This window comes from Carassius auratus, chromosome 45 (genome assembly GCF_003368295.1).
Source record: "Carassius auratus strain Wakin chromosome 45, ASM336829v1, whole genome shotgun sequence".
Lineage (NCBI taxonomy): Eukaryota > Metazoa > Chordata > Actinopteri > Cypriniformes > Cyprinidae > Carassius > Carassius auratus.
In genome coordinates, this window is record NC_039287.1 from 7,875,069 (window position 1) to 7,882,712 (window position 7,644).

A 7,644-nucleotide genomic window follows, 5' to 3' on the forward strand; every position below is an offset into this window, starting at 1 on the left:
GTTACATTTAGCAATTTCAGTGTTAAATTTGCCCGCAATATATCAACTGACACTTGTAGCCCTACACAGTGCTCTTATACTCCTCCACTAATTTCAATTTAGGTCACTGAAATGCTGACTCGTTTCTTGAAACAGTATGTTCCAGCAGCCAACACTAACACGGCCACAAGCTTACGATAACATCTCCTGAGTCATTCTTAGAAAATAACATTACAAGCAGGTGAGAAAAACAAAAATGGTATGTTTAATGTTGAATGGCTTGAGAACCAGTTACAAAAATCTAAATTCAGCCTTTTATTCACTCTCACGTCATTTCAAACCTGAAACCTCAGCTGTCTTTTTGGCCGTACTGTATAATGGAAGTCAGTGGGGTAGATCTTGATCATTAGTCTTTTGGTATATTAAAAGAACAGTGTGTGTATTGCATTCATAAGTATTTTTTTTATGTATAAGTATAGAGTAGAAAAATACAATGAAGTCAATGAGAAAACGTTTTTGTCAATTTTTTATTGACAGAGGCAGGACAATATTGGGAATTGAAGAAGAAGTTGAAACCTCCATCTCCTACTTAAGCACCACAGCTCAATGTGCGTGGAGTATTAGGCCACAACTCCAACAGAACAACTGTATTCTGAAGTATATAACTGGACATTATTGACACTTTTTTTTTTTTTTCTTTTTTTTCAGCGATTTAATTATTTTAAACAATAATTCAGTATTTACAAGTTGTAAAAACAAAAAAATAATAAAATAATCTGCTGACACTGGTCCATACTATTCTTAAGAAAAATATAAAAGCCAACAGAAAAGGCTCATGTCTGAAGAATATTAACCAAATCTAAGAAAGCCAATAAACATTAAACATATGTTACATAGAGAAAAAGAGCTAAAAATGTCTTGGCAAAAATCAAACTCGATTTTTTTTAATACATGCACTTAAGAAATTGAGTGAATGTGCATGCATGTACAAGAATATGAAAACAAACATAGCACACATACTGCAGATCTTCTGATATAGATCTTCACTTGGAACTCTCTCCAGAAAACATATTTATATAAGGAAGATGATGTCATCAGCCACCATAACCTGGTTGTCGTCCTGCATGCGGACGAGGGCAGCACGGACCTCAGTTTCTGTAAATGGTGATGGGCAGCTCTTGTTGATGCCCTCCATCAGAGCAATCATGCCAACTGACTGAGCATGAGAAGAGCGGAACACCTCCAGCAATGCGGTTTTAAACTCTTTCAACCTACAGCAAAAACACACACATGGTGCGTCAGACACACAGCAGCCGAAACAATCAGCTGTCCTGCAGGCCATGCAGTTTTGAGTGTTGAGAACTTAATCACAAACAATACTTCGAAATAGGGCTGCACGTTTTCAAGTTTTTCATTAACCGTTAACCGAGGCCCTTAGCGGTTAATAATCGGTTAACCATAGTGTGCGCCAGGGTTTCCGTTGTCCGGTAATTTCCAGACATTGGCAAAAAAAAATAAAAAAATGTCCGACAAAATTTAATCTCTCCGGTCAAATTGTCCTATTAAAACTACCTAATAATCCCGCCCACTAACACAATCTGTATTTGAGAATAAGCCTAAAATGTATAAAGCAAATATACACCGACCTTTGGCTATGTTATAAAGGAACAGGCTCTAGTAATGGTTATGTAACTTTCCGTGTTTAGGCGAAGGTAACAAGCAGACTCCGCGGCCGCCTCGCTAAGGCTATGACTATGATATGTTTGACAGGTACAATATTTGAAAATCGATCATTATTTTTTTTAATTACATTTATATCTGAATTTATGTCAACCTATAGACTTTCAAATATCAAAATGTCATGAATCAATATGTATTTGTGTACAAAATGACATATAAACATATTTTCCTATTCTATTTTGCCTGGAAACGCTTCCAACAAGGCGTCAGTTCTATTTCAAGCATGCACGCGTCGAGCCGCGCCTGAGCCGCGCGTCTCACGCAGGCAGTCGGCAAGCTCTAACCTGTTAACATGGGAGCCGAATTAAAAACAGACACGCCACGCAGCTGAGATGCTTTCGCTCATCGCCACGCATCCAGTGTGTCCTGACCGGCCTAATGATGCCCGGGTGTTGGCTGTTGAGATTACAACAACGAGGTTGTACTTGAAGTATATCTAAGCACTGTATTGCAATACTTGCATTTTGCCCCGTCACTCTCAATTTTAAAGTGCTCCAACGCTGTACTTTTTTTTGCCCGCTTCATATTAGCAAAATGACTTCTTCTTGTGGACATTACAAATGTCTGGGAGCGCTCTGGCGGTCTCTGGTGGTGCAAAAACGTATTACAACTAAATTCAATGCACGCCATTGACGTCACTTAACCGAGCAAAATGTTTCACTCGGTTACGCAATTTTTAACGGTTAATCGGTTAACCGGTTAACCATGGACACCCCTACTTCGAAAGGATCTGGCAGCCCTTTGAAAATGGCGAGTGTTAGAGATACAGAAAATCTCAGCAGCCGAATCCTAAATGCCTACCTGTCATCGGACAACTCTGAGTGACCGTTCTGATCAGGAATGTCCATCGCCTCCTCACCCTGCCTCGCAGGAGCTGGGGACTGAACTGAGAACAAAATAAATTATTCATATCATTTGAATGTGCATTTTATGTGCATTAAAAAGATATTTAAAACAATCTGATTATAATATTTTTCATTTTCTTATTAATTACATTCATTTTATTTATTTAAAAAGCATCTCTATTTTATTAATTTCTATGTTTAAAAAATATTTCAAAATGTTTTTTTTTTTTTATAATGACATGTTGTGTTTACTTAAAACATAATGTAGAATTAATTTAACCCATTCAGTGTAACAAATATAAAATGTTTGTTGCTGGTTTAGCTTACTTTGTGGTACTTCAGTCTCAGTATCAAAGTCATAGGGGTCATGTGACTCACTGCCCCGAGCTTGTCTGCACTCAGAAAGGCAAAAAGGAGAAAACACACTCAGAAAATGTCGCATTTCCATCACAAGAACAAATTAGATTTTAATTTATTTAAAAACAGAAAACAGTTATTTGAAACTGTAATAATATTTCTGATTATTGTTGTTTTTGCTGTGTTCCTTGCTGTGATCCACCATGATCGACTAAATTCAGCATTTGTGAGCTTTTTGACTTCTTTCAAGAATATAAAAACTTTTGAATGGCATGTGTGTCTTGGAAAATTCGTAATCAACGATTTTGCAAAGTTTTCGTGGAATAACACTAGACCTTTTTCTCAGTCTTCGAGGTGTGTCTCGTACTTCATCCTCCTCTTCATCCTCTGAGGCTGCGTCTTGCTCACCATTTCTAGAGCGCTTACGTTCCTTCTCCAAAACCTAAAGAATGAGGAATAAGGGATGGAGACATTCATTAAATTGACAGAAAATCAACCCAAGATCAACAGAAGTACAACAAATTAAAAAGTAGGAATCTGTGAACTCCATCTATAAGGTACCTATTTCTTAAAAAAATAATCTAAAGGATAAAAGTCATAATTCAAATAAAATCTTTCTAATATCAAGAAAACAACTGTGACCAATGAGCTGCAATACAAACAAAAAAAATTCAAGACCTTCTTGAAATAGGCAAACTGCACAAGCTCTACAGCAACTTCTGCGTCCACCAGCTCCACAACTTTGCTCATGCGAGCTTTGGCGTGAGCTGTAGACAGACGGATCAAAGTCTCCAGGGTCCTAGCAGTGACGGGGGACGTCTGAGGACAAAACACAGAACAGATTCATCAGATCAGTTACCTGACAGCATAAGAACTTTTAACAACTATTTACCAATACCTGACCAAAAAAACAACTCATAAGTTTGTTGAGCTTGTAAACACGGCTTCATTTACCCGTGCAATATCAGAGCCGAGCTGTTCCTGGCTGCCGCAGACGTGAGTACTCCTCTGCAATGTGATTGGCTGCATCTTGAGTCAGAACAGGAGAAAGAGCCTTGGCAACATGGATGTACTTCCTCATGAACGCTTTGCTCACCACTCGGTCCCCTAAAAAAAGATCACAAAAAAAAATGTAGGTGTATAATAATGGGTTCACATACAGCTAAGAATGTGAAAAACATTAGCATGCAGAGCTTTTTTTTAATGCATTATTAAACTACCTTTACACTACCTTTAAAGACGCATTAAATTTATAAAAAGTGACATTAATAATGTTACAAAGGATTTCTATAGCAAATCAATTATGTTCTTTGGAACTTTCTATAATTAAATAATCCTAAATACAGTAGATCTCGGTTCCCAGAGAAATTTTAAGCATCACAACTGTTTTCAATTTTTATAATAATATGAAAAGTTTCCAGATCAACATACTAGAATGATTTCCGAAAGATCATGCCACACTGAATACTGGACTGATGACTGCTAAAAAATTCACAGGAATTAACTACATTTTAAAATTTACTACAATGGAAAAGTTACTTTAAAATTGCAGTAATATATCATATTGCTGCTTTTGCTATATTCATGATCAAATAAATACAGCCTAGGTGAGCATAAGAGATTTTCAGAAACATTTTAAACATCTTACAAAGCCCAAATATTAAACAGTAATATATTTTCTTGAAAAAGTAGAAAAGCAAAACATGGCATCCCTATTCAAATATGGGGCATGCCATGTTGCAATATCATAAACCCTCTGAGTAACCCACTGTGATTTGCATTAGAGAAGGAAATGACAGAGTGAGTCTTTACTTGATTTTTTTGCTGCCATGGAGGAGTGGATTGTGTTTCTCGTAGACTTGTAGCTCCTCTTCTTCCTCCTGCGTTACATCAGGGTCTTCAGTGGCAAGTGCATCAACTGTACCACCAAGAGCAAAAGCTGAAACACACAAACGCATGGGAGACCAATAAACACTACAGCAGAGACTATTTGCAGCATGATCCACAGAATATAATTTTCAAATGTTAAAATACTTTCTCCTATTCCATTTTTAAGCAACTCTATTTGATGACCGTAACTGCACAGAAATGGCAAACCTAACACTAAATAAAAAGTATAAAATGTTTGTCTATCAGCTTGTACCTGCTCCGTCCTGCTCATGAGGATCTCTGTAGCGGTGCATGCGCAAGACGTGGTCGGAGATCTCACGGTCCTGCTCTGGGTCCATCTGATCCAGCATGATGAAGAGCAAGTCAAAACGAGACAGCAGGGAGTCCTGCAGACCGATGTTCTCCATGGGGGTCTTATACTGATCATACTGCAGACGACGAGAGAGAAACAGAGTTGCTATTCGCATCAACTATAATCCAGATCCTTGCTCGATCAAGTCTGATCGCCTGAACTAAACTGGATATTTATTAAGAATAACATTCTGAAACAATGCAAGCCGTCTTACTTAAGATCTTATGAACACTTACTCGGCCATAGACAGGGTTGGCAGCTGCCAGGACACTGCAGCGGGCGTTCAGTCGGGCATGGATGCCGGCCTTGGCGATGGTGACCCGTCCCTTGTTCCATGACCTCATGGATAGCAGTGCGATCCATATCTGACATTTTGTCAAACTCGTCGATACAGACCACCCCTCGATCCCCCAAAACCATGGCGCCAGCCTCGAGACGTCGCTCACCTGAGAGACAGACACAACTTAATATTAAGAGAACAACCAAAACTCTGAAATAAGCAAAGCTGTTACTAATGAACCTATGGGTCATTGTCTTAATGGTGTGTGTGGAACACAGTACCTGTCTCTTGGTCAGTGGGTGACGGCTGCGGTCAGACCCACACCTGACGAGCCTCGGCCTGTGGTGGGAATGGCACGAGGAGCAGTGTGCAGAACATACCGAAGCAGCTGAGACTTGGCCACTGAGGGGTCACCTGAGAAATAGAGATATACATGGGGATTAACACATCTTATCATCTTATGTGTTCATTTACTAAAGTATTTTGTGTAAAATGATTTTATTTGAAGCTATCAAATAGAAAACAATACTGTCAAAAAAATTTTTTTTTTCTGTAAATATAAATCCATTCTGCAGATTTTCCCTCATAATAAGTGCATACATTTAGAAATGAACACTAGTTTTTAATCGTTATCATTTTTTAAAATCCAGTAACTGATCAATTCTGCGCCATCTGCTGGGTCTGTAAAGAACAGCGCCCAAGAGACATCATTAAAGCACTGAAAACAGGTGAAAAAATATTTTGCCATTATTACATCACTATTACCATTTCTCTCACAGAATATGAATAGGGCTTCTATATTTTAGGAAAGGGTGTTACTTGCAAGATGATTATCAATTTCGGGCCTCAAACAAGTTTGAAACACCTAGTTTAGATGTCTAGCACAGAAAACAATTTGTAAATATGAATCATTAACTTTTCCTTAAATGTCTCTCATTTCTTCTGTGCAAATCTAAGCAATTAAATACCTATGAGCAGCACATTGATGTCTCCTCTAATGCGTGAGCCGTTCGTCCAAAAACCTTCTCCACCCCTCCCAGAGCATACATAGAATCGCCTTCTTTATGTACTCGTGACCATGAATGCTTGGGGCCAGGGAGCGAGCCAACGTATCAAACAAATTCTACAGGAGTAGAAACAAAAATATTAACCCATTTTACATATTAACTATTAACCATATTAAGGGAACATACACTTTCCCAAACTCTTGTCTCCCAAATTATTGATGCCTGAGGCATGTGTACAAATCTTTAGATCTATTACACAACAATTACGAGTCCAAATCTTAGACACATTTACACATCCATCCTCTTACCTTTCGAGCGAGTTCTGCAGAAGCTCTTGATCTTGGACACATCATCTGCAGAGAAGAAGTGAGAGACTTCTTTGCTCAATCTGTTTGACGTGGCAGGCGATCATAATGGTCCTGAATAAGCACACACGGGGAACAAAACACATCATAGCTTTAGCAAATCATATTATGAACATTTATATTTTAAATAGCAATTCTACAAATAAAACTGATTTTATAGTGATAAAATTCCAAAACAGCTTTACCTGAAGGTGCCCGAGGTGAACCCCCCCTTCTTGCCAGGCAGGCAGCGGTAGGTGCCGATCACCTGCGTACGGTCCCTGGCTTTACAGCATCCACCAAGTCATTGTCCAGGATGATGTCCACAGAGCGGGGCAGCTGACCGGCAGGGCTTTCTCCGGCTTTCCTGCACTGTGATAGTCTGGTGGTCCTTATAGATGGACAGACCGAACTCAGTCTCAAGTGGATTGTTCTCCTCATCCTAAATGGATCAAACATAGAAAGTGAGAACATTTAAGAAACCATTATGAACAATCTAGACCAGGGATAATCAAACAGAGGTCCAGCAGGCTGCTACAGTACAGTTCAGCATTAAAAAATTGTTAATCACCCTCACTATTTTCTCACAGACTATAAGTATGTATCTATAAATACATAAGTGACTATGAATTTTACAAATAAGGGTGGGGGGGGGAACATACGTTGGACGCATGATCAGGTACCCTCTGAATTAAAAGCTAGCGTATGGAAGCACTTTGGCTTAGAGCTCAGCATCGGATTGTTTTCTTAATACCACTTCCGCAATTTTTGCGTCATATCAAATCACTTCCATTTGTTTTATTAAAAAAAATATTGCAAGTAAATTCATTGGCACAGTGGTAGAGCATTG

General features: G+C 38.7%; 1 pseudogene; it reads right to left on the minus strand.

The window, feature by feature from the left end:
• Positions 1–753: 753 nt before the first annotated feature.
• LOC113062688 (DNA replication licensing factor MCM3-like) overlaps positions 754–7,644 on the minus strand; it is a 9,062-nt pseudogene continuing 2,171 nt past the window's right edge.